The 24927-nt window shown below is 36.8% G+C and overlaps 1 long non-coding RNA gene across 2 annotated transcripts; it reads left to right on the top strand.

Annotated features, from left to right (window-relative positions):
* On the top strand, positions 1 to 24927 carry LOC106899015. 2 transcript variants are annotated; one of them, XR_001414006.1, is made up of 7 exons: positions 1 to 134; positions 6582 to 6695; positions 12162 to 12340; positions 17197 to 17337; positions 18446 to 18492; positions 18840 to 18931; positions 23807 to 24927. It is a non-coding gene; the product is annotated as an uncharacterized LOC106899015 (long non-coding RNA). The 2 variants fall into 2 exon arrangements; XR_001414005.1 differs by lacking the exon at positions 23807 to 24927 and having other exon boundaries at positions 18840 to 19276.

The raw sequence follows: 24927 nt of genomic DNA, 5'->3' as shown, positions 1-24927 counted from the left end.
CAGACGACTGCAGCCGAAGAGCCAGCTCTCCGTACGTGAGGAGCTGTGCCCAGCACGCGTGGTCTGGGAGCAGGAGGGAGGCAGCATCTTCCCAGCAGTGTGAGCTGAAGGCATCCAGAGCAGTGGAATGTCAGGTAAGGCACCTCAGCTTTTATGCACAGTGCTTAAGACTTGACAGGTCTGTTAAGATCTATATACTTGTGTTTACATCTGAGGCTTGAAGTATTTATGTATACAGTGTGTGTATGCCTAAGCAAGGAAAATTAGTCAGTCCAGTGTTTCACCAAAACTGAAACCTGAACAGAAATGTTGTGATGTGAAACAAATCCTTTACATTTATTTTAAATTGTTTCATTTGCTTTTTTTTTTCTCTCCTGAGTTGGAAATGAAGTGCAAACATGCTAACTATAGAAAATGTTCTTTGAGATCTTTGCATGTATTTTGTATAACCTGAGCCTATTTTGCATAACCAAGAGTAATTAATCTATTTCAGATAAACATCCAAGCTGAAACTGTCAAACCTGCATGCTTATAATTAAGTAGTTGAGTCGGTATGTAGTAGTAATATAAAAGTGACTTTTTTTCCCCCAATATTTATAAAGGTGTACATGATACTGTTGAAAGTTATGGCAGCTATAAGCTCTTTAGCACCTGTTTTATATCTTTTCTTTACCCACGTATCAGACACAGCATAAAGTGACTTTCTAAACTGAATTTTGGACCTCAAAATTTAGGATACAGTTTGAAAAAATTTCCAAAAATAGCACGTATGGTTAAGCTTGCACAAAGGGAAAAATACAAAATGATCCAGGTTTTGGGGCAGAGTGTACACTCTGCAAGTGTGCTGAGTACACAAAATTGGCCAACTGACTGGAAAATAGCTTTGCAGAAAAGGACTCAGGGGACCTTGTCAACAGCAAGTTGACCATGAGACAGCAATTTGACCTTGAAGTAAAGAAGGCAAATATTATCCTGGGCTCATTAAGTGGAGTGTTGCCAGCAGGTTAAGGGAGATGATCCTTCCCCTCCATTCAGCACCAGTGAGGCCATAATTGGAGTACTGTGTCCAATAGAAGAGAGATATGGACATACTGGAGAGAGGGGCCACAAAGATGATCAAAGGACTAGAGCATCTCTCCTATGAGGAAAGGCTGAGAGAGCTGGGAGCATTTAGATTGAAGAAGAAAAGGGTTGAGGGGATCTTATCAAAGCATACAAGTATGTGAAGGATGGGTATAAAGATAATGGTGCCCAGTGACACGGCAAGAAGCAATGGGGAAAAACTGAAACACAGGTGGTTCCAACTGGAACATCTGTGAGAGTGACTGGCATAGGTTGCCCATAGAGGCTGTGGAGTCTCTAACCTTGGAGATATTCAAAAGCCATCTGGATATAGTCCTGGGCCATTGGCTCTTGATGGCCCTCCTTGAGCAGAATGGTTGGACAAGATGACCTCCAGGGGCCCCTTCCAACCTCATCTTTCTGACATTCAGTGATTCTTCAGAGAATCAGCTTTGTAATTCTGGCCTGATCTTCCCAAACACAATGTGATAACTCTCACTCAAAAGCCTCTAGTATGAGCCCTGACAGTAGCATGGATGCTCAAAGTCAGTCTCCAGAACAGTATAAAGCTACACTGTGTATGTACACCAGAGTACTCCCCTCGAGGACTCTATAGCACTGTTACACTGGAAGGCTTTTTCCTGTCTAAATAGAGGGCTCTTCTCTTCAGATATTCTGTACCAGAATTGGGTAATAATGAGAAAAATTTTCAGCTCTCTTTCTGTGTCACCTCTGTCCAGTCTTTTCCATACTGCCATGTTCTAGATCCTCATCACTAGTCAACACTAACTCATTCTGTTTTCCCCAGTGGGGCAGAAGCTCTGAGTAGGACAGGCTTGTTTAGATGTACTTGTAGAGTCCTTCTCTAGCAGAGCTTTCCTGGACTGTTCTGTGAAGATAGAATTTCAACTGCCCAAATTAACATGCACTTTCCTGGTGATGTGCTGTTTTCTGGCTGGCTGGACAGGAACCATATTGGCTCTTTTCGCTCGATCCCCTGTACTAGATGCTTTAATTTGGACACCTCTAACTCATCCTAAGATCCTTTCTAGTAGCAACAAAATGGACTGATTCCAGTCTGAATCTTTTTGAGATCAGAATTTCTTCCATGTAGGAAGCAAACAATTGATTATCTAAGTCTAAACTAAATTTTACAGCGAATTGGTTAAAATGCATTAGACCTCTACATTGATAAACCAATTTATTCACATTTTAAGAGAACAGAAGTAGTTTAATGTTGCTTTAGGAGCAGAGTAAGCTAAATCAACTTAAAGCAGCTTTAATTCTAGATAAGACATAGAGCTGTATGCAGTTTAAGGTAACCAATTATAAAATATTTTTTTCAGTTATTGAACAACAATTCTTCAAGCATGCCTGTGTGAATAAATTTTCGATAAGCTCTTTATTTACCTTCTACTTCTGGTAATGTTTTTCTCACCATATACCTGAGCAGTCTGATTTTGGCTTACTTTTTGAACAGGCTATTTGGAAGGACTGTCTGTCTTTTGGAAGTCATTCAAGCCAAGGAGTAGTAGTCTTTGTCAGTTGTTTTTTCTGCTAGTAAAATAAAGGTTCTCTCATCTGGCTTCAACAGTATTCTAACAGCACGGTGCGTGAGCAAGTGAGAGAATTGCAGTCCGTTAGAAAATGGCATCTATTATTCTCATATGCAATATTTTTCAGCATAGTGAGTAGCTTTAGAAATGAACATTTTAAAAGATATCTAAGACACAAGAAATGTGCTTGGCATGTTTGAAAGAACAGCTGTACATAGGAAGTGATTCTCTGATAGTGTGTGCTAATAGATAAACAGTATTGCAATATAGCTTTCAAAATACAGTTGTACTTCACAGGATACTAGTTTCAGAAACATGGAGAGCATGGAACATACTGAGTTTGGAGTAAAAAGTTCCTGCCAGCTCCTTCCATCTTATTTCTGTGCATTTTTCATAGCACCATGACGTGCTATCCCAGTCATGAAAGACAGAAATATCAACCAAAGTGTGTAAGTCTTCAGACGGATGGATACAGGATCTGACAGACAGAATAAATGTGTGGGCACACACCCACACGCGTGGAAAACAGGGTAACTATAGAAGGAGTTACATATGAATACAATGGTAACCGTCTGGGAAACACAATTATTTCTTCACAGGGCCTGACTGAGATTCAAAAGACTTGACTACTTTTACCTGAGATAGCAGAAAAATCAGATAAAGTACAAAAACCTCAAAAAATCCAATTTTAATTTCATTAATATATATTTTGCCATGAATACAGTATAATCATATTCAGAGAAAGTGTTCCTGGTTATAGTAACTTTAGAGGATTAGGAATGATGACCCCTAAAGCCTTTTATTAAACTATTTTTAGATGCTCATGCGTTACTTAAAAGCTAACATTACTATCAACAGAAAGTGAATTCATTTGATAAATAATTGTGTTATGGTTTCAAATAAAAAAAGGGTGTCAGGACTTGGATTGCAATTTAATTTGCCAGTCACCCTAATGCATTATTCTAAGCTAATTAAAATGCTTTCATTTTTTTTGCTAATGCTTTTCATTTACGTTCTGACCGTTTCCTGATGTTTCAATTAGTTTTGTTCACAGACATGTGTTATAATGAGTGTCAAGTTAAGATCAAGGGTTACTAAAATTTATGACACTGTTACTCAACCAACCCTTGAGCCCTGTTTGACTTCATAATATTTCAGATGACTTGATGTGTGTAAACAGATAGCTAATTCAGCTACTGTTACATGTGTACTTAATGAATGTAATGACATTTATGGAACTAATCAGATTTTTTTTTAGTGAAATTTCTTCTGTTCTAACTGACATTATGCCAAAACTGGAACATTTCAGAAACAAATATTGACTTTGGTGACATTTTTGACAGGTTTATTTCTAAACTCTAGAATAGACTTCCTGGAAGATGAGTGCAAAAGATGGGAAACCTAAGTTTCTTGAGCCAAACACAAACATTTTGCCGAAGTCCCATTTTTGCCAAAAGCTTTTGCACACTTTGCTTTCATTCTAGAGTGACACAGAAATATTTTCAAAGCCAGAGAAAAATGCATAAAATGGGAAGCTTCCCCACTTACCTCTAGCTCTTTGTTGGAATTGCCATCATTGGTCTGTAGCTGTCATTTCTCTGTTTTTGTAATTTTCTCATGATTTGTACCTCTTCAGTTGTGTTATGGTTATTTGGAAAACTCTGAAAAATTGTGTTGGAAATGGAAGAAAAAGACTATTTGGTGGAGCAGTGTTCCAGATTGCCACAAACTTTCTCACAGACTGGATGGCACTGAATTTTGTTGCCCTCAGCATGAATGGCAAGGAACTGGGCTCTTGACAGAGGAAGAGAAGAGAGAATTCAGGACAGAGGATCCTGGAATGACTCTGCAAGGCTGGACTGTGGATCCTCCTGATGACTGTTATTCTCAGTGGGAATTAGGTTGTCAGAGCTTTCATCTTAAAATACCAAAATACTTTTAATAAATCTCAATCTAGGAGACAGAAGCAGACACACTGCAGAAAGAAAGAGTTAAGATATCTTAAGATAAAGACAGGAAGTCTGAATGTGATTGATAAAACAAGGGTAACTGATGGTTCAGAGGGGTCAGGCTGATCAAGTCAAAATTGCTGAGGGACATATTTTAAGTACAGGTTTATTTAAATGATTTGGAGGGAGGACTTTGAAATTTAGTGAAAACAGAGGTGGGATCTTACAGCAATGGAAGAAGGAGACAATGGAGATATGACAGCATATGGCAGATGCGAGCGTAGATATCTCAACAGAAAAAGAACAGATTATGCACAGCCTGGAGAAACAATGTGGATGTCTAAGAGAAGGAGCAGTTGAAGACAATTCCTAGCTCATAACCATGAAAATAAAAATAAACTGGAAAAACAGGATACAATAACCTTAAGACTTGACTTTCTGCATTCAGTTTGCTGTTACTTGTGCCCTTAAGGAAGGACTGTGGAGACTCTAATAATTTTCTCACTCACTTGTGACTCCAGAAAAAAGATAAAATGTGAAAATTTTTCTTCAAATGCACTTTGCTTTTTACATACATAAGTAAGAGCTAGCCAGGTGTCCTCTCACTCAATAACTAAATTCAATACACTCCTGGTACAAATTAGTACTGTGTGTTCAGTTCAAATGCCAACAAACAATGGCTCTGATTTTCTGAAATGGAAAGCCCACAGACATCTCAGAATAACTATAGTATCCCATGACTTACCAAAACACATATGTTTATCATAGTACTGCCAAAGCACAGATAAATTGCAAATGGTTTAGGTAATTTCAAATTACTTATGGGGCAATCACCCAATTTCAGAGATCTGAAAACTGAGCTGTTTAAAACATAATTTTCATTTCAGCAAGCTGTACCAGTAGCATGCCAATCTGGGATCTAATCTACTGGTAGCCTTTGGCCTAATGCAGTAACTATAGCTCATATGTTTAAAATATTTTGTCTAGTTAATCTAGTTAACTCTGCTAATAGCATAGGAAGGCATACGTGTGATATTTAAAAGATTGCAGGTAGCTATTTGACTGTGTAATTGTCACTGTGCCTGAACTGACATGACAAATGGATTCTATATTTAACCAACAAAAGAATTCACATGATTGTACAAAATGCCCTACCACCACCCTGCTTGGAAGTTAATTGGACAGCAAATTCTGGCACAAAATGTTAAAAGTTTCTTGGTTTTTTTCAGTGTATTCATTCGGAACTAAGAAGGTATAAAGAGAAGTCATCTTTTCATATTGCTCAGGTATTTTATGCTACATGTCTAATTTACCAAATGTTAGCTCAATCTCTTTTTTAAATAGCTGAATGATAAGCTGGAATATTTTATAGACTGTTATGAGAATAATGACTAAAAGCTAGGTAAAACCAATCTGCGCTGTAATTCAGACATGATGAGCATATGTGTATACATGCACACATTTCACAGCTAGGAAAAAACCAATAATGTGATCTTCTCATTACTGTTTCAGTTCCTACCCTGGTCTGTTTACAGCAGAAGTCATCAGTGTCTTAGCCCTAACACACAAGGAGATCTAGTACCTGATACAAAGAATATACAACATGCCATAGTATCAGTCTCCCTTCTTCCCTCACATACTTCCTCTGCTACAGTAAAATTGTCATCCTATAAGGTTTAGAAAGAGTAATTATTATTCTTTCAGATATCTCTTTCTTGATTCTTTTTTCTTTTTAAATTTTAACCAAAAAAGAAATTCTCTCTTTAAAGATTACTTCAAATAAATAATCCAGTCTCAGACCATTTAGATTTTCATTTAAGAGGAATGTAAAATAAATCAGTTTGGTCCTTCATAATATCTATTGATCTACTAGACAGGTTTACAATACAATACAATTTCATTTATAGGGTATCTCATAATACTGACATCAACAAAATTACTTACAGTGAATTTTAAACACATTATCATATCTATTGACTAAATTAGAAAAATCTTTGCTTTATTTATTTTTTAGAAATGCCTAACAAAGAAATATGCTGTTTATCCTGAAGAAAGGAATTCTAAATGGCAGGATAACAATGAGACGATACCAGTTCGCCAATAAATATCTGGAGGCAGCAGTTAACAGGTAAGCTCAGCTTGCTGGGATTTATGGTACAAAATGCTCACTGTAAGCATCATTTTCTATTTTCCTACAGCTTGGGAAGACATTTTCACCATAATTTGGTTGTTGTAAAATAACGAAGATCACTGATGCAGTAAAACTCTTTGCATATTTCTACTGAAAGCAATTTCTACTGAGAGCAATTATGTCAGATTCTGCACCTGGGATGGTGTAATCCATAGATTTAAAGACTGAGGGACAAGAGGCTGGAATGCAGCCCTGCTGAAAGGGATATGGAGGTTTTGGTTGATGACAAGCTCAATATGAGTCATCAATGTGCCCTGGTGGTCAAAGGGCCAACTGTGTCTTGGAAGCATTAAGCACTGCATAGCTAACCGGTCAAAAGAAATTATTATCCCACTATCCTCAGGATTGGTGAGCTTCACCTAGAGTACTGTGTGCAGGTTTGGGCTTTGCAGTATAGGAAGGATATAAAAATATTAGAATGCATCCAAAGGAAGGCAACAAAGATGGTGAAATGACAAGCGAGCATGACTTAGGAGGAGTGGCTGAGGATACTGGGTTTGTTCAGCTTAGAGAAGGGGAGACTCGTTTGCTGCCTACAACTTTCTCATGAGGGAGAGCAGAGAGAGACGTCTATGTCTTAGACAGATGATTTAACTTTCAGGTGCCTTACGTGGCACTGACTGTGGAGTCAGAAGTTGAACTCAGCATATTCTATGATTCTGTGATTATGCAAGAACAAGGTAGCAGAGAGTGATATCCTAGTATCATAGAGGAGAGCAGTAGTAGGTCTTAGCTATAATTAAAGAATTCTAAAATAAGCTGTAACTTGGAAATAAGACAACTTTTTCTTGATTTTGAGAATTAAGAGTACTCCATATACTGAGATTGATGCGAAGTGCCCAAGCTGCAGCATTTGAACACTAAACACCACACACCACAAAACAGCAGCATAAGCAGCAGGAAAACAAGCAATAATGTAACAGTGTCTGATCTTGATAAATGTATGTAAATTCTCAGAGTCACATCTTTCAAACAGGTAAAAATAATCCATCAATGGCTGTAATACACTTTTCCCCCACTACAGAGCTAGAAGTCTAAAATGAGCCTAACATTCTTGTTATCTATAAATTCTGTATAGCACTACCTATTTTTAAAACAAAAGTGAATGAAAATTCATCTTTTAATACCAATTTCTATATACAACACTTCCACGGGATAATACCAGCAGACTGCCTGGTGGATTCCACAGGGCAGCCACCACAGCATGACAGAAATTGAAGGAAGTTCAGGGGAAGTATAGAGATGAGCAAAAATATCTCCAAAATTTGCAGATCGGTAAGAGCAGGGAGCACTGAAAAATAAAAGCATGATGAATTTTCACATTTTTTGATGTCTCACCTAGCACCATAACTTTCCTCTTTTCTGTTCTTGTTGCCACTATAACCATTAAGAAAGCTATCCATCACAGATAGAGTAAAATAAATACCGGCCTTCAAAAGGCAAAAATTCAATATAGGCAGTTTAAGAATTAAACCCATTGAGTAGTGTCTTTTTCACCCATTTTGCAGTGGAATAAATGACCACAGAAGTTACAAGCAGTTGAGAAAGTAGCACTCTACTCTGCAATTAAAAATGATGGATAAAATGAGCATAGAACTGCAAAGCTGTCATTTTCAGATATTAAAAAGACAAGCATTTTTCTAGGCTAACTGGAAAAATCATTTGCTCATCTACTTATTCTGCTTAGATGTCAGAAAAATAAAAGCTTTATAGCATTTAACATTTTAATGATTCAGGAGAAATAGCAAACTTAGGCCTAATCTTCCTCTCATTGAACACAATGAGAATTTTTCTCTTCAAATTCAAAGTAAGTGGATTTAGACCCTTGGTTTTAAAGTAAAGTACTGTTTGAGAAGATGAGAATATAAATATAGAATAATGTGCCCCTCTTCTGGTGGAATAAATTTGGAGGTAAAAGTTACACTCGTTAACAATTGTAAACTCAGACAAATTTGCTTATTTTCATCTTATTCTTTCTTGTTTATGAACTTTCTGAACAGTTACATGTCTGTGAGACAGATATCCAAACTCCATGAATGAATCACACAAGACTCTCCTTAAAATAGGTGCCAGGCTCAACTCTCCATTTCCCCCTTAAGCCCACGTTAGGCTTACAGTTTCGTAGACTCAAGGGGAGCAAATTCCCTTGAGGCTGTGACCTTTGCAGTGGGCTAGGACAGTTTGGGGTTGTTTCTTGAAAGCAGGGTAATTTCCTAGTTGTACACAAATTCTTCAAATATAGGGTCATTGCGCCAGATATGTAGCAGTGAAAAATCCAATTCCAGAATTCATGTTTTTTGAGAAGAATTGGTCAATGAGAGCTCGCCTTCTGGAGTACCTTAAATGACTTGCTTGTCCGTTAAAGGACCCGCTTGTCTGTTAAAGGACTACGTGCTAGTATGACAGTTAAAGAAAGATCATAAAAGACAGAAGCTCTGGGCTGGTTTCTCAGCTCCTGGAAGCACCACGGTTACACTGGAATCAATAGTTCAATGTAGTTTTCTACATGCTGGGGCCTGGCCATCCCAAGGCATTAAAATGTGTCCGAGGGCTTGGTTGACCAAAGCTCTTTTGCAGCTTTTCCAGCACAGAACAAACTGTGCAATGTTCTGTAGAACTTCCTAAGTGCAAGAAAAGCCACAGACTGCCACACAACATTAAGTTGATTAATGTTCACATCATAAAGTGTAGACAGTGCACTGCTGCAAGAAAGGCAATAGTTTCTTTCCTAGAGGGATCCTGTGTCATAAGGGCAGCTGTTGCGCTGCTCTGTTTGCCCTTGCGCTTGGTTGTCTGGGACATCGTCTCCAACACGTGTGTTGAATTAGATGCCACTGAATATGGCCCTGTCACTGTGCACTTCCAAATTCCTGAGGTAATGCAATGAGATTAAAAACTATTGTCCTTAGCTAAATACTTCTCCTCTCTTTTTCCTGTAAAGGAAGTTAAGTAGTATCTGTGTCAGTAGTAAACAAAAAGCTAGGAGGCACTTGTAATCCAGATATTATTGTCTCAAATTGTGAATTATCATTCTACCAGCCATGATGCTGTCAAACCACATGTAGCCACTGCCACTGCATCACCAGAGCTCTGCAGTAGCATATTCCTCAGCCAGAATAATTTTATACCCTATTTCAGGCTTTTTTCCCCAAGAGCAAACCTAATGTTTCTACCTGCTCTTTAATCACTTCTCACTCATATCAATCTGTGTCAACGAACATTACAACAATAATATATAACTCTAGGGAACACTGATAAACTGCAGCATAATTCTTAATGTATTAAATTCAATTTTTCAATTTAGCTATTCTCTGTCTGTTTTACTTGGCTTTAAATTAAACAAACCTCCAGTGCCAAATGCAGCAGTTGGAACTGACCACCTACAGCACAAGATTAAGGAAACAAAAAAATGCTGTGTATTTGTTCTGAAGCTAAAGCCCTCTTCTCTCTAGCAAAGGAACTTCATTGATTATAAACTGCTTTAAATTAAATAAAATGGAAATATAATGAGCTATGGTGCAGTGAAGTATAGTTTATTTAAAACTTCCCTGTCACATAAACTCCAAGAAAGGTCATTCTTCTGCTAACAGAATTTTCCAGGCTTCTCTATGAAGGAAAAGTTTATCTGTAAACCTGGCAACTTTATTATAAAGGACAATACACACAGTGAAAGGCAGAGAAGCTGATATCAGTTCATAAGGAGCCCTTTTACTTCTAAAATTTTATACTGTCTGTAAATAACATCATGACAGTGTCACATCTTTTAGTGCTCTATGGAGCAAAACTGTGGTTTGCCTCTGCAGCCAGACCTCCAGAGGCTTGAATCTCACCATGCATGCAGAAGACAGGGACCACATGTTTCAATGTCACCCAGACTCTGAACTTTGTCAACATCTCTCTCACTACTGTAGCATGAAACCAGAACACAACTTCCTCTACTTACCCAGACACAAAAGGTGACCTACACTGATGATATTATTCTAACTCAAGTGAGCATGCACAATGAGAAATGAACACCAACAGATGAGAGAAAAGGGATGACCTTGACAGACAGGGTGGCCCTGCTACTTGTTTCTTACAAAAGAAAGTCCATATTTATTTCTGAGGCTTGTCAGCTCACATTATTTCTAATGCTTACCCAACCATCTAAAACAAAGAAAAATTAAGCTGTAGATTAGTTCAGAAATGTAATAGAGAGTGATATAATGATCCTATCAGTCTTGGAGTCATTAAGATGCTTTCTCAAGTACAGGTACAGTTGGCTGGAGGATGTAATTGTCTAGTTAAAAAGTTGTATATAAACCTGAGATCTATTAAAGTCAAAGAAAAGAATTTCATTACAGCTTGTGTGCTGGAGAACAGCAGCATTATTATTGGTACTTCTGTGTGAGCTCTCTCCCATCCCCTCAGATTTAAACTCAATATTTAATCTATCATTCAGTATATATTTTAATGCTGTCCTTTTGTTGTGGTTTCAGCCGATATCACCACAACTGGACCAACAGATGGCCCTTCCCCCCGGCCACAAAAGAGGAGGGGAAGAGATAAAGAGATTCAAAAGTTTAGAATGAACTAAACTACTTTAATGAAGAATTAATATTAAAATAAAAAAAAAAAAAGAGAATAAAATAATGAAATAGATAGAATATATACGAAACCGTATCAAGCTCCCAGGATGACAGTCCCGTCACTGGCAGGCACTGGGCAAGTCCCAGACTGGACTCAACAACGGATGGGAACCGGATTCCAGCTCTGGAGTCAGGGACACATGGATCGGGATCAAAGGCAGATGAACAGACAGAGTCCTCTTTGGACGTCGGCCATCGCAGGAAGAACCATGACCCTTTGATCCCTCAGCTTTTATACTGAGCATGGGGCAGACGGGATGGAATACCCCAGTCGGTCAGGTTTGGGTCATCTGTCCTGTCTGTTCCTCCCCACAGATGTGACCCTTCTATGTTTTTTTTCTGTTTCCGACCCTCTAAGGGGCAAATAACAAAAATTGGCTGACCTTGGTTGTTATAGCAATAGTATAAGCAAGGGCCTCTCTGCATACCATTCCTTGGCATATTTTAAAGCCGCTTGATTTGCATACTTTATATTACTACATATTTGTGTGAAATCCAAGAGGCCTGTTTAAGTTAGAATTCAGCTCATAGAGGAATAGAAGGATAGGAAAAGAAAAACATAGTACGTGTTCAGTGCATATTGAGTACTAGGAGTTGGCAGGTAACTTAAAATATATAAAATTAATCTCAGCCAGCATATTGGAAGTTAACCCAAATTATAAAAATTTTGAATAAGTACTTTCCAACCCAATTTAAATGTCAGTCATCTTCATAGAGCTCCTACCTTCACTGTAGTTCATTAGACAGCTACTGCTAAGCCTGCTTTTTGTTTCAGTGCACCAGGTTCCATGTGTGGTAGCTTGGAAGTTCAGAAAAGTTCAGTGGACCCTGAATAATACAAGAAACATCAACAGGAGTAAACGGAGATCTGGAAAATTAGGGGAAAGAAGAGATGCTACAGTAAAAGGTCCATCAAGCACTAGAAGATCCTGGTTTGCCATATCCCTCCTCAAGGTAAGCAAGTGAAAAAGCTGTGTGCTCTCTTGAAAGACTGTCATGAGTGAAAGCATCAAGATTTGTAGCTCATTTCTGAGAGAGTGAATAGCAACAGACCAGTTAAGAGGTCTTGGAAAAGAGGCCAAACTCCATTGTAGAAAGCGACGTCAAGAAAGACAGAGAGAATGATGTTAAAATGAAGAAAAACCAAAAGCGTGAGAGTAGGCATCACTAGAAAGGCCATGGAGGTGACTTACGTGTTAAGTCTTCTCAAGTGTCAGCCAAGAATTACTACTGAGCCAATTGTGGAAAGACTTTTTAATATCCTTCTCTTTAATTATAGAGAAAATTAAACTCTAGTCATTTTATAGTTAACACATTCCCAAACTGTTAGTTTTATTCACAAAGATGGTTCCTCTCAATATGTTTTACTAAGCTCCACTCTAGCAGATTGGTAATTGTGGCTTTGGTCCAACAAAGCATACATAAAAGTGAACCTGTGAGCAGTTGAATTGATTTTACTGAAGTATAGATATGCTTAAGGTATTCATATGCTTAACTGCTTTGCTGGACTATGGTTTAGATGAACAACATCTCTATATCACCCTATCAGCCTGTCCAGCAATGCAATGGAGCCAGCAAAAAGTTAATATGATTGTTAAGTCATAGGAAATAAGGCATGCACAAGTCTATGAAATGATCTTGTGGAAGCATTTGTCTGAAATTAGTTCTTACTTTTTCAAATTAGCTCATTTTTCAGAATAAGAGGGGCTGACTCTTCTGTGCAAAAATGTACGGAGTTATTAATCAAATTAATACGTGGCACCAAATTGTAGCTTAAGAGCACATCTGAAAGGAAAAAGGCTGATCAAAGACCAAACATAAAAGTTTATACATTTTATTAATGCCAGAAAAATATTATTATTAAGGTATTTCATTAGAATAATATCCTCCTAATTAAAATTAGTGCCTGCTAGGTTTCTCAAATAGCATTTTAGCAATGATAAATAAAACAATTCATATTTTCTGTAAATACTTTGCTGCACATTAGAAATAATTCATTTACTTAAATACCAGGCTTGTGTTACAATAGTCAATGAGGCTTGTGCTATACAGCAAATTAGATATTAAAAACCAAGTGTGGTCAGAATGCAGGGGTCTATACTGAAAAATGAGAAAACATGTCGAGCTCAGCAGGTAAAATTATTCTTAAAGATCTGGGCAGCTTTGGACCACTACCCAGGATGGGCAGCAAAGGGTGGGTGCTGTGAGACTGTGGTGAGACCTAGAGCCACTTGAGTTGCCCAACCAGGCTTGACCCCTCACCCCAGTGAAAGAAACAAGTGAACATTTGCAGAACCACAAGGGTGATTTAGATTAGATCCCATTTCAGTGCCCCATTGGTATTTGAGTCTTAAAGAAACCCCGTGACACTTAGGCTAGAAAGGCCCAGATTTTTTGAAACAAAGCAAAAGATGCATAAAAATTCAAATAGCATAGGTTATTTAATTCAAGTTTTTTTCTTTTTGTCCCTTTGAGGAAGAGGTTCAGAGGCTGCTGAAATCAGTAGAAAGCCTTTCTTTATATTAGTTGTTATGAATATTATTTGTGAAAAAGTCATGCATCATCTCAGTTTGCAGGCAGACAACCAAACACAAGCACTGCGCTTTCTGTACATTAGTCTGTACTCGAGGCAGAAGACTACCTGAGGTCTCATCTGAAACCTTCTCTAACCTGTCCTGCACTAATCAAGATCAGAATGGAGTTTATCCCTTCTCATTGCAAAGACATCCCTAAGGCCTTTTAGGACTTACGCCATAAGCCATGCACAGGAGCGTTATCAATATGACCTCATGATTTTAAAACAGTAAATAAAGAATGCAAAAGTTTACCAAGTTATTGGTCTTCCTCAGGTGATTAGATAGAGACTTTACCATAGAATTACCTTTATCTATTACAGTAGGATTGTTGTAAACATGATCCAAGGATATAAGAAAAATAGGGTGGAGAGTATCTTTCATTAGTCAAATAGAAGTGGAAAAATACCTGGCAAATACCTATTCCAATCTGAAAAGGAGCAGCAAACCTCCAGCTAAGTAAAGATTAGAAGCAATTGGTCTGTTTTTAATATAAGAAAGCTAAGCAGTTACACAATTTAATCATCTCTTCTTTCAGAGTACTATCTTTTATATTAAGACGTTAGCCTTTCCAGCAAGGTCAAGAAAAAAAGTCAGCCAAGAACTGTGGGGAGCTAGTTAAAATGCAAGTGGAGAATATTAAAATGCCCCATAAACTCAGTATCTCTACTTAATCCATGTATCCAGTAAAATGATGTGGGTTTTTTTCCTAGGTTTTGTTCTGAAGATATTTTCTAAGTGTACCATGAGGACCAGGACTAGGAATTTTGACTTTTAACTATCTCTTTTATGAAAAAGAATCTCTCATTCAGAACTGAGCATTTTTGTTGTTATCTTTCTGAGCTCATTTCCATGAGTAGCGACTGTATAATTTTGCTATCATTGCTGTCACCGGTACATCTAGTGGACTGGGGGGCTTTACTTTGTTTCAGGATGCCCATGTGCAGAATCTGTGTAGTGTGAAGTGAAGGCCTTGCTGTAGTAGACTTGTTATAGTCATGAACACAAGCTGGTAAGATTCACCTTGTATTCTAAGAGAATTAGGCTGTATTTTAGTGTTTATTAAAAAAAAAAAAAAAAAGAAAAAAAGAAAAGATACCAGTGCTTGACCTTAAATTCCAGAAAGCTGTGTGCAAGTAAATAGAAAAGATACATTACTGTTGAACCTAAATGATAGGTTTGTGTGTGTTTGTGATACCAGGCATTTCAGGCTAATGTGAAAATACCTACATTTTTCCTATCCTATTTCAAATGAAAAGTATTCTGATTTTCCTTTTATTTGTTCCATTGAATATTTTCAGATTTCAACTATATTTCCTAGCTTAAAATATGCATGCTAAAGAATTGGTATTTTCCTACGGCACAAAGATCTGTTTTGCTTAACTTTGAACTCAAGTAGGTAGGCACCTATCAGTCTTTTTATCTGTGTTCATATTCTTAACAAAAATTGTGGAGCAGACTACTATTAAAGATGTGCTATGTGCTTAGTTATTTCTTACCATTACATTATTTTCTTACCATCCAGACAATAGTAGGAAAGACAGTATTTAAACACAATTTTCCTGTAAATATTTTCCTGATATTAAGCCAGGATAATTAGAACTAGGCTTGCCAAAACCACCAACTGGCTAGTTCTATGAAACTACATGGGGCAGAAGGCTAGTAATTTGGGAAGTAAATAAAATATTTACATTAATCAACTTGATGGAAACTTAATGAAGATGTGGAAGAAAGTCTGTCTGGCCTAGAAAAAAATAATATTGTATTCTGTTCATCTTATTTGAATACATTTTTTTTCCAATTTTCTATTAATAGATCTAAATATATTACACCCATTATTTTAAGCAAGAGTAGAACCTTCCTCTATTAAGTACCATGTGGAAGCTTAAAGTAAAAGACAATCCTTACTTCAAAGGTCTTAGTATCAAAACAAGCAACATAAAATGAGAGAAAGGAGGTAGTCATGTTGTCTCCACTGCACATGGGTGAGGCCAAGAGACAGACAGACACAGGACATACACAGTCTGTCTGTGTGTGTAATGGTGGCAGAGTTAGCAATTTACCTAAACAGAGTTACAGGTTAAGGATATGTGAAAATGAAATCAAATTGTTTATATCAACCAGATACATTAAGGGGGAAATTTTCTAAACATGATCTCCAAAACAAAAATTAACCTCAGCTAACTTTAGATAAGTAGCCTTTGAATCATTTCCCTAAACACAGGTATCAAATACCATTTGAGATATGTTAGGGTATCAAGGACATCTGCAAGGGGCTGGCAGATACAACACAGGGCATACAGGAAATCTAGGCATCTGGATCAGCAGCAATAGGTCAGATGGGGTGCCCTGCAGCATCTTGAATGGCTTAGATGTCTATGTTAGGCAACTAAAACAAACCCTTAATTAAAAAACATATATCAGGCATGTACATGTATCAGGGTGTCTCTATAATCAGTAGAAAAAGATATTCATCGTCAGATAGATGAACAGCTCTCTGGAGGTACCACTCTTTCTCCACTGGCTTTAGAGAAAGCCTTAGCAAACTGTGCTCCTGAAGAAGATTGAGAATTTAGGCAGTGATTTTTTTGCATATGATTTTTTTTTATGTTTTTCAGAAAGAGTATCCTGGCCAGCCTTAGATACCGGAGCAGTATTTTTAATTGCTTTTGTTTGTTCATTTCAGTCAACAGTCTTATATTTATTTATTTTATTCTTTGAATTAAAGGATTTGTTTAGGTAGTTTAAAAATAGTAAGACTACATGAAAAAAATCATCAGCATTGGTTATGTCTTCATCAGAAGGCAAATTCACATTTTGGAAAAGTTTTATTCTCGGTAACAAAGTGCCAGGTTTAGCCTAGAGTACCAAGGATTTGGAACAGCAAACTAAACATAAAGATGATGTTGAAACATCTTTAAGTGAGACTACATTTGAATTCTTTAAGTAAAAGCCTTTAGAGGTATTACAGCCGTACTGCAGTGAAATCAATTGTGGACACTGGAATTTTCAAGGTCAGAACATGCATGATGGCTTTTATTACGGCTAGTTCATGACGTAGTTCCTCTGCACTAATATTTCAAAATATCTCACTTTATCTCCTTGTGACAAAACATACACTTCCCATGGGAAGCTCTTCTTTTGCAGTCTGCTTTCTTGATAAGATCAAATTAAAAAGCATTCACTATTTTGCTTTGTATTCTAGTTTTCGGAGTCCTGTGTCGTTCTTGTTTTCAGGCATCCCTGATTCTGATACCAGCATTTCAGCGTTGACCTTGAATGAGAGTTTTAAGATGCCTACCAGCAAGACCTCCCAAGAACCTTTGGCCTACACCTTCCTCCAAATCTTACGGCACAGAAGAAATTTTGCAAGTCCAGGTCTGTTTCTCATCACTTCAGAAAGTATTTGTCATTTGGTGTTCCTCCTTTAAATGTTGCCCCTATTTCTATTTCTTATCATGCCACATACATTTACCCAACGCTTGATCCCTCCGTAGTGTCTCATCTGCATTTTGAAATTTCCCAAAGAGTACATGTTTCTCAAAGATCCCCTTCAGGTCTAGACTGATAGTCAGTCTATTCTGAAATTAGTGAATGCATGAGAATTCAGAATTTAGTTGTAAATATTGAAATCATCACATTTTTGTGATGTTTTGTTGGTTTATTATAAGCACTTGTTGTAGAGTCTTTCTCCTTTCAGTCTATATGGTCTTAAAATTATAAGCATAGATGTTAGGCAACAAAATGAATAGGGAGACCTTCAGCATTAATGTGATTTAGTTTTGGAAGCCATCCTACCAAATTAAGTGTGAGAATCATTGTTAATTTAATTCAGACACCAATTTCTGAATTCAAATGATCTTTTTCTACATCTTTTTAGGGAAGATCTTTCATGTGCAGCATGTTGACAGATACTCACTTCCTTTAACGTCACTGATCAGGCTTCCGTTGAAAGTCAAAGAAACTTTCTAACAACTGAGGGGAACCATGAGATTAGCTTGTTAAATATATTGCTAACAAAATTAAAGAGAGACACCAAGGAAAACTTCAGATTCAAACCCACATTTTTCAATTTAGGATCTACTTACAACCACATGAGTCTGCTATAAGACAAAAGGCATCAGCCACTTCAAACATAATAGGGCTGAAAAGCTAAGGGTTGTTCCAAATCATCTAGGGTTATCGTGAATTCTAGTGGTCCGAAGCCAGCTTCTCTTGTCACAGAATATGACAGATTGTGAAGCCAAGTAGTAGTAGTTATCGATACTTCCAGGCAACAGGTCTGCAAAGCCAGTATATTCTTTATCTTCCTGCATTGTCGCTTATTAAAATGCACTGTTAAATTGAATTTAAAGGTTTCAGTTTGTGATGTCTGTCTAACTGTGCCTTCTTTTTTTTTTCTTTTTTTTTTGTATTCAAAATGATGTAACTTTCATTGTGCCTGGTTTTGATTTCGCTCATTCTGGTATCTTATTTTTGTTCACAGCAAAATATCAAGGAAGATCAGATAGATGGATGACCTGGCTCATTCAGGTACGCTTTATCCTGAAATGGAATTTCCATGTAACAAAATATCAGGTGTTGATGAAAAAGCTGTTGGTTCCTTCCACTTTTATTTTGAACAATTTTAAAAGTGAACGCAGTAATCTTCTACCCTCTTGTCTGCCTTGTAGCAGCAGCTCAACCTGGTCACACGAGGAAGGGATACATTTACAAGGAAAGACCAGAATCCTTAATCTGGAGTAAATCATTGCGGTTTTAGTGCAGATCATAGATAGCAATTTAGGATATGACTATTTCTACCAAGTGATAGAAACTGTTTCTGCAAGATTCATGTGTTACATTTATACCTACTCCATGATTCACCTCCTCTTCTTCAGAGAATTGAAAAATTGGCTGACATCCTTGGGACAGAAATGGGACAAACATGATACCAGAAGACCAAGAAGTGCCAGAGTGAGCTGGCAAATAGGTACCATGACTTAATTCTTTAATTGTCGGTCTTGAAGAGCAATGCTGCTCAAGTCTGAATATCATAAAGCCCTTAGTGAAACTTGTCTGAAGTTGATTCATTCGGTTTCTCGTTGAGCTTGTTCCTCAAGGCTAATCTGCATCTCTAATTGTGTTTTATGTGCTTTGAATACAATTTACCTTCTTTTTTTTCCTACCATTGCATAAAATGATTCAGTAGTTATTTTGCATCTTAGAATAAATACTCTGTCTACAATAGTACAATAAGCTTGTAGGGGAATTCAGTTGTCATTCAAGCAAAAAACTAAAAACTTAGTCTTTAAGCTCCAGGGGTTTAGAGGTGAAAGCTACCAATTTCCATACCTTTCTGGACAATATTGAGACCCTTATTTTCAAATACACGGGAGATTAGGACAGGTAGAAGAATTCCCGTCCAGCTGCATGACTTCTGTATCATCAAGCCAGAATTGCAGTCCTTGCCATTGATGAAGAATTAAGTTGTCTGTTAATTTGTGCCTTATGGAGATGAACTTGTTAAAAGTGCCAGACAGACGTGTGCCCTGCAAAAGTAGCTGAACTATCCCTCATAATATAAAATATGCCACCACCTCCAAAACTGTTCAAACACTTGGGAAGCTTCCTATGTCTAGAAGCGTGTACAGAAGAGATCTCATGATATCAAGATGGTTTTCATTGTGCTCTGAACAAAATTTTGATGTAAATTTGTTCCAGGGGACAGGAATCCACTTCTTAAATCCCCAGTCCTGGTAAGCTTGCTTTTAGTCATGTAGAACCATGCTATTCAGTGATACTTATCTCTCTGAGCTGCAAGGGAGGGAGTTGTAGGCTTGTTATCCTTGTCAGTGAGATGTTAGAGGAAACCATCCCTCTCTAATTAAAAAACAGGATATTATACACATTGGTAGGGTATAGGGCAAGTTCTGTCTTTCTGATTGTAAGGTTCCACATCTATCTTAATCGAAGCAACACATTTTGCAAGACTGTGACATAAAGACTGTGTTTTACATGATATGTGTACACATTTATAAGAATCTGGGACACAAACATGGGACAAGTTTACAGCTGGAAGCCACAGAAATACGGGGGTAAGACAGGAGCAAAAGGCTGTGTTTCCTTGTACAAGTACAAAACAACTTGAATCTGAAAACAGAAGGAACATCACAGTTTAAGGAAATAATTTCTACTGTGTTTTTCTCCTTTCTAAGACGCATCTGGTTTTGAATGTGGGTGAGATGGTCTAAGACTGGGCAGGTAAATTAGCACAAACCTGATTAATCTCAGGTGAAATGCATATTCTTTGTAATGACATGGTCCAAACCAAAAAGATAAAAATCTGTGAATGTTCCAGCCCTGCAAGAAATGATAAAATATCGTGTATTATACACTTAAGGGGAATCTATTGCTTTTAATCCTTGTACAATGTGTTATTTTTCTCTAATGCACACACGCAACTCTTCTTTACATTCCTTCATCTTTCTTAGAATGAATGTGTTAATCTGCTGAAGGTCAAGCTGAGAAAATTGATGTAACAAAGCAAGTGGTCTTAGGAATCGTGTCACGTCATGTTGGGCTTACAGATAAACGGGCATTAGCTGTAGATAGAAGTACTTACTGGTTCATCAAATTTCTTCACATGCCTGGTATCTTATCTTGGATTATGTATGACTGGGTTCAATTCAATATTTTATATGTCATTAGTGCGTAATTGTTTTCATATATTTGTACATTAAATACAGAAGGAGTGGGTGTAATCTGAACTACAACGCTCTCCCTGTGCTATTTCCCTATGATTGGTCACAATATAGATAATCGTGATGGGTAGTAATTTGCCTGCAATGAATCATATTTTATCAAGAAGTAAAATTTGAATCTGTGTCTCTAAAGAATTGCTCAATGTTTTTTCTTCTCTTTGTGTCTCATTTGTAACTTTTCTTTATAGCTTGGGAGTTTCATGACTCAGAAAAGCACTAGAGCGCAGATATGTTGACAGATTTGCTTTCTGTCATTTCATTTAAATTGAATCAGTTTTCTAAACCTCTAGATAATACATTGCTAGGACATACCTTTCCATTTTTAAATACCTCCTTCTTTTTCAGTTGTAGAGCAGTTACTTGTTCCACCACACTCCAAAAAATACATACATTGTACAAAAACTAAAAGCTAAACACAAAAAAATACCCAACACCTAAAAATATGCAAAAAAAAGGAGCTTCTTTTAGAAATTATGTTAACGCAGCTAATTTTCTTTACTTTTTTGATTAAGGACAGTGCAAATTGCTTTTTGTGAGAACACAATCAGATAAAACAGATAGAATTATTCCAAATGTATGAACAAATAAACATACTTTCTGTATGTTATACTACTAAGAATTTAATTTAATCAACTAAGTATTAGCTAAAATAATGATGTATTTCCATATGAATTTCTAGACGGGATGAGGGATAAGCCTTATGGTTCATATTCCTGAACTGAATCATTTATTTTTTTGTCTATGTATTAGAATACCGTAGCTGACATGTTGGACTGTATTTCTTAAAAGCAATGAGAGAACTAAGAGCCAAGATAATGAAGAGTGGACAGATTTACACATCCTTTCTTCCCTGACAGCTTCTGGTCATCAGGGGAATAGTTGTCACACCACCATTCAGACAGTAGCCTGAATCCATAAGGCTTCCTGATGCAACTATAAGAAGACTTGTGTCACACAGTTGTCTCCTACTTTGTTTCTCAAAAATACTTTGGTTTACTGGTTTCATCTTGGTATTTAGGACTGCTTTATACTGCTGCAGGCCTTTTTATTTACTAAAAAGCCTGAAAAGGGGGTAAAAGTCTCACAACAATGATGAAAAATATAAAAGCAAGTAAAAAGAGATTAAGACATAATCAGAATAATTTTTCACCCCCATTTATATGTAACATACCTTGAATTGTTTGAGGAAGAAAGGAATGCAGGATTTTATTTCTTATTACTTTTGCTCTTCATTCAGCTTTGCATCTTTTGTTTTTATATATTTCCAGACATAAAATGGATGTTTGCAAAGGTGGTGTGATAAAAGCTCTGGACAGATTCTGATTTCTTGACAGGGAGCACAAGCTATCTCATGGGAGTATTAAAAGGAAATGTGAAGCAAGCAAAGAGACTTCAAAGCAAAGCAAAAAATACAAACAGGTACAAGAGTTAAAGAATTGAGCTCGTCTAAAAGAAGGGACAATCATAAGAGTTCACATACATACATAGAAGTTTTGCTTCAGTGGAGAAGATAATACTGTATTGGGAATGAGATAAAAAATAATAACAACCTCTTCAATAAACAAGATGCAGGCTAGCCTGGGAAAATATTTCACCTGAAAGGCTAATAGATAATCAACTACTCTAAAAAGATTGTAGGAGCACCATGGCTTTAAGAACAGATTAATAAATGTGTCAGAAATTATATTCATAGGGTTGATCTCAACTTTAGCCTAGACATGAACGGGATAAATCCACCACATCTTTTCTAGACTCGTAGCCTAAGATTTAAATTGACCTTTAAAATGTAACACAAGGTCATAGGATCTAGCTGTGTCCTAATTTCCTTCATAAGTACCACTATGCTAAGGACCAGAGATTCACTGGATTCTTAAAATATTGAGTAAATTTATTTTAATGGTCTAATTTCATAAGGGCCTGATCCATAATGGTAGAGTCAAGATTGGAATTCACTCTCCTTAAAAAAATAGAAGGGGAGGGGAAGAATATTCATCCTTGACTGACTGAGAGGGCTAATAAGAAAAAAATCAGTATTTTTCATTCAGTTTTCTGAGAGACAGTTTTTTGTGATTATTTTTCAGTTCTCTCTGCATTTGATCCAGAAAAATCTTATAGGTTTTCACAGAAGTTATATCTGAATACATGGCAAGATCAGTTCTTGTTCCAGCTGTCCAGTTCCTTCTCTGGCTCAGAGCCAAAACTACTACATAAACCTCAACTTTCAAAATCATATTTAGCTGGAGTGGATTTAACTTCAGAGAAGCTATATATGAGCAAGCCAGTATGTGCGACTTAATAGCAGACAGAAATAGCTGAACGTAGATGATGCAGACTCTATTTATGGAAAATTAAGTTACATTAGTAGCTTGTCTGTGAGTAGCAGACACTTTCTGTTTGCCATTTCATTTTGACTTGGGAGAAGCAAGGCTGGCTGACAGAAAGGCAGGCCAAGGTTCAGTAATGGCACAGAATAGTAGAAAATATGTCTCATCTGGTAGGAGAACCCTTAACGATCACATTATTAATCCTTGATTACAGGTCTTTGTAATGGAAACGTAACGTATCGCGATAGCAGTAATGATTCCACAAGGAGTGGTACCCATTGTGTTGGGCACTTAACAACCTGTGCAAATACAATTTAAAAAAAAAATATGAAGACTTTACTGGCTAAGGGGACTGCAAAGATTTGAACACATACCTAATAGTATACGTTGTCTGTTGGCCACTGTCCATATTCTTCCTTTGGGACTGTGTGATTAGCAGGATTACTCCTGTGTGAACTTTGCCAATGGACAACATTTTCCAAGACTGACACCTAAAAAAAATGCAAACAAAAGATAAATGGCAAGAATGTACCATTTCAAATCAAAAAAGCTAAGGTAAATATGCGGGTTTGTTATATGATTTATTTCTAGTGAAGCATAACATTAAAGGCTGGCTGCTGCTTCAGAGCAAATTCCAGTTCCCTTTCAGTGGTGACAGAAGCTGTGAGCCTGCTAAAGCAACCTGGGATGCTCATATATTTGCTTCCTTTTTTGATTCCTTGTAGCTATTGTTCATAGAACACACCGCAGACAGACTTCTGAGGACTTTTTTTCTTATAGAATACACCGGAGCTGGGTAGCAGAGAAGAGAAACCATGAAAGGTTGACTTCAATGGGAATGTTCCCTGGCAAAGGTGAAGAGCTGACCCAGAAAGGTTTGAGCGTGTTTCTGAACAAACTGAATTATCTTTTACACTTCTCAAACATGGGTTGGTAAAAAAAGTGCAGAAGTTTAGCTCCAAGACCACATCTTTGAGTTAAACTATTTTATGATATTCCTTAAAAAAAGCCCTTCTATTTTACATCCAAAATGAAGTGAAATGTTAAACTCTAAATGTAAAAAATGACTGTCTTTAACCCTGCATTTTGTAAATCTAATGCATTACCCCTGGCAGTTGCTCACCGTTTGGGTTTTTATCAATTCTAAACTAATTTTTCTAATAACTAATTAACTAATAAACCTCTTTTCATGCAACCCTTTTGATCCCATTTTTACTTGCACCTCTTTTCACAGTAAGAACACCTATTTTCTAAGCAATTGCTTTAAAGTTTGGCACTTACACCTTTATTTCAAAGTATTTATAATGAACACAAATACTGCAATCTAAATGAGGGTATGGTACAAATTGTGTTTGTTCATGAATTATGAAGACCTGTTTCTTCTGCCAATGCTAAACTGTCTTCATCCTGGCTTTATAATGTTCTTATAAGTGAAAATATCATTTTCATTATTCCGAAATATTTTTAAGATACTTAAATTATCACATCTTGTTTAGGATTATTTGATCACTATTGTTTATTTCGAGCAGCACCTAAAAACCAGTTTTGAAAACTGCTGACGTATTGGTAATATTTGGGCATATTTCCGAATACTGTCCCTATTTTTTTCTGATGTAAACTATTCACTAAATCTGAATTAATTGTTGTCATTTCTCTTGTTTCCTACAAATCTTTTCTCTGAAAAGTTCATAGAGCAAATGAGCAAGCAGTAATTTTTATCTGTCTAATGCTGGTATCTACAGTCCATATGTTGATATTAGAATGTTAAGAGATTGTTTTAATGTATTGACTAAATTCAATATGGAGAAGTTAATTAGTTAATAACCATTTATCCAAATAGAAAAATAGCCAACATACATGTCATTTGTCATGTTTTAGTATTTAAATACTTTTCACTACAA

This window comes from Calidris pugnax, unplaced genomic scaffold (genome assembly GCF_001431845.1).
Source record: "Calidris pugnax isolate Ruff unplaced genomic scaffold, ASM143184v1 scaffold398, whole genome shotgun sequence".
NCBI classification, from domain to species: Eukaryota; Metazoa; Chordata; class Aves; order Charadriiformes; family Scolopacidae; genus Calidris; species Calidris pugnax.
The sequence above is the reverse complement of the archived record's forward strand: the minus strand, read 5'-3'. Positions and strand labels throughout refer to the sequence as shown.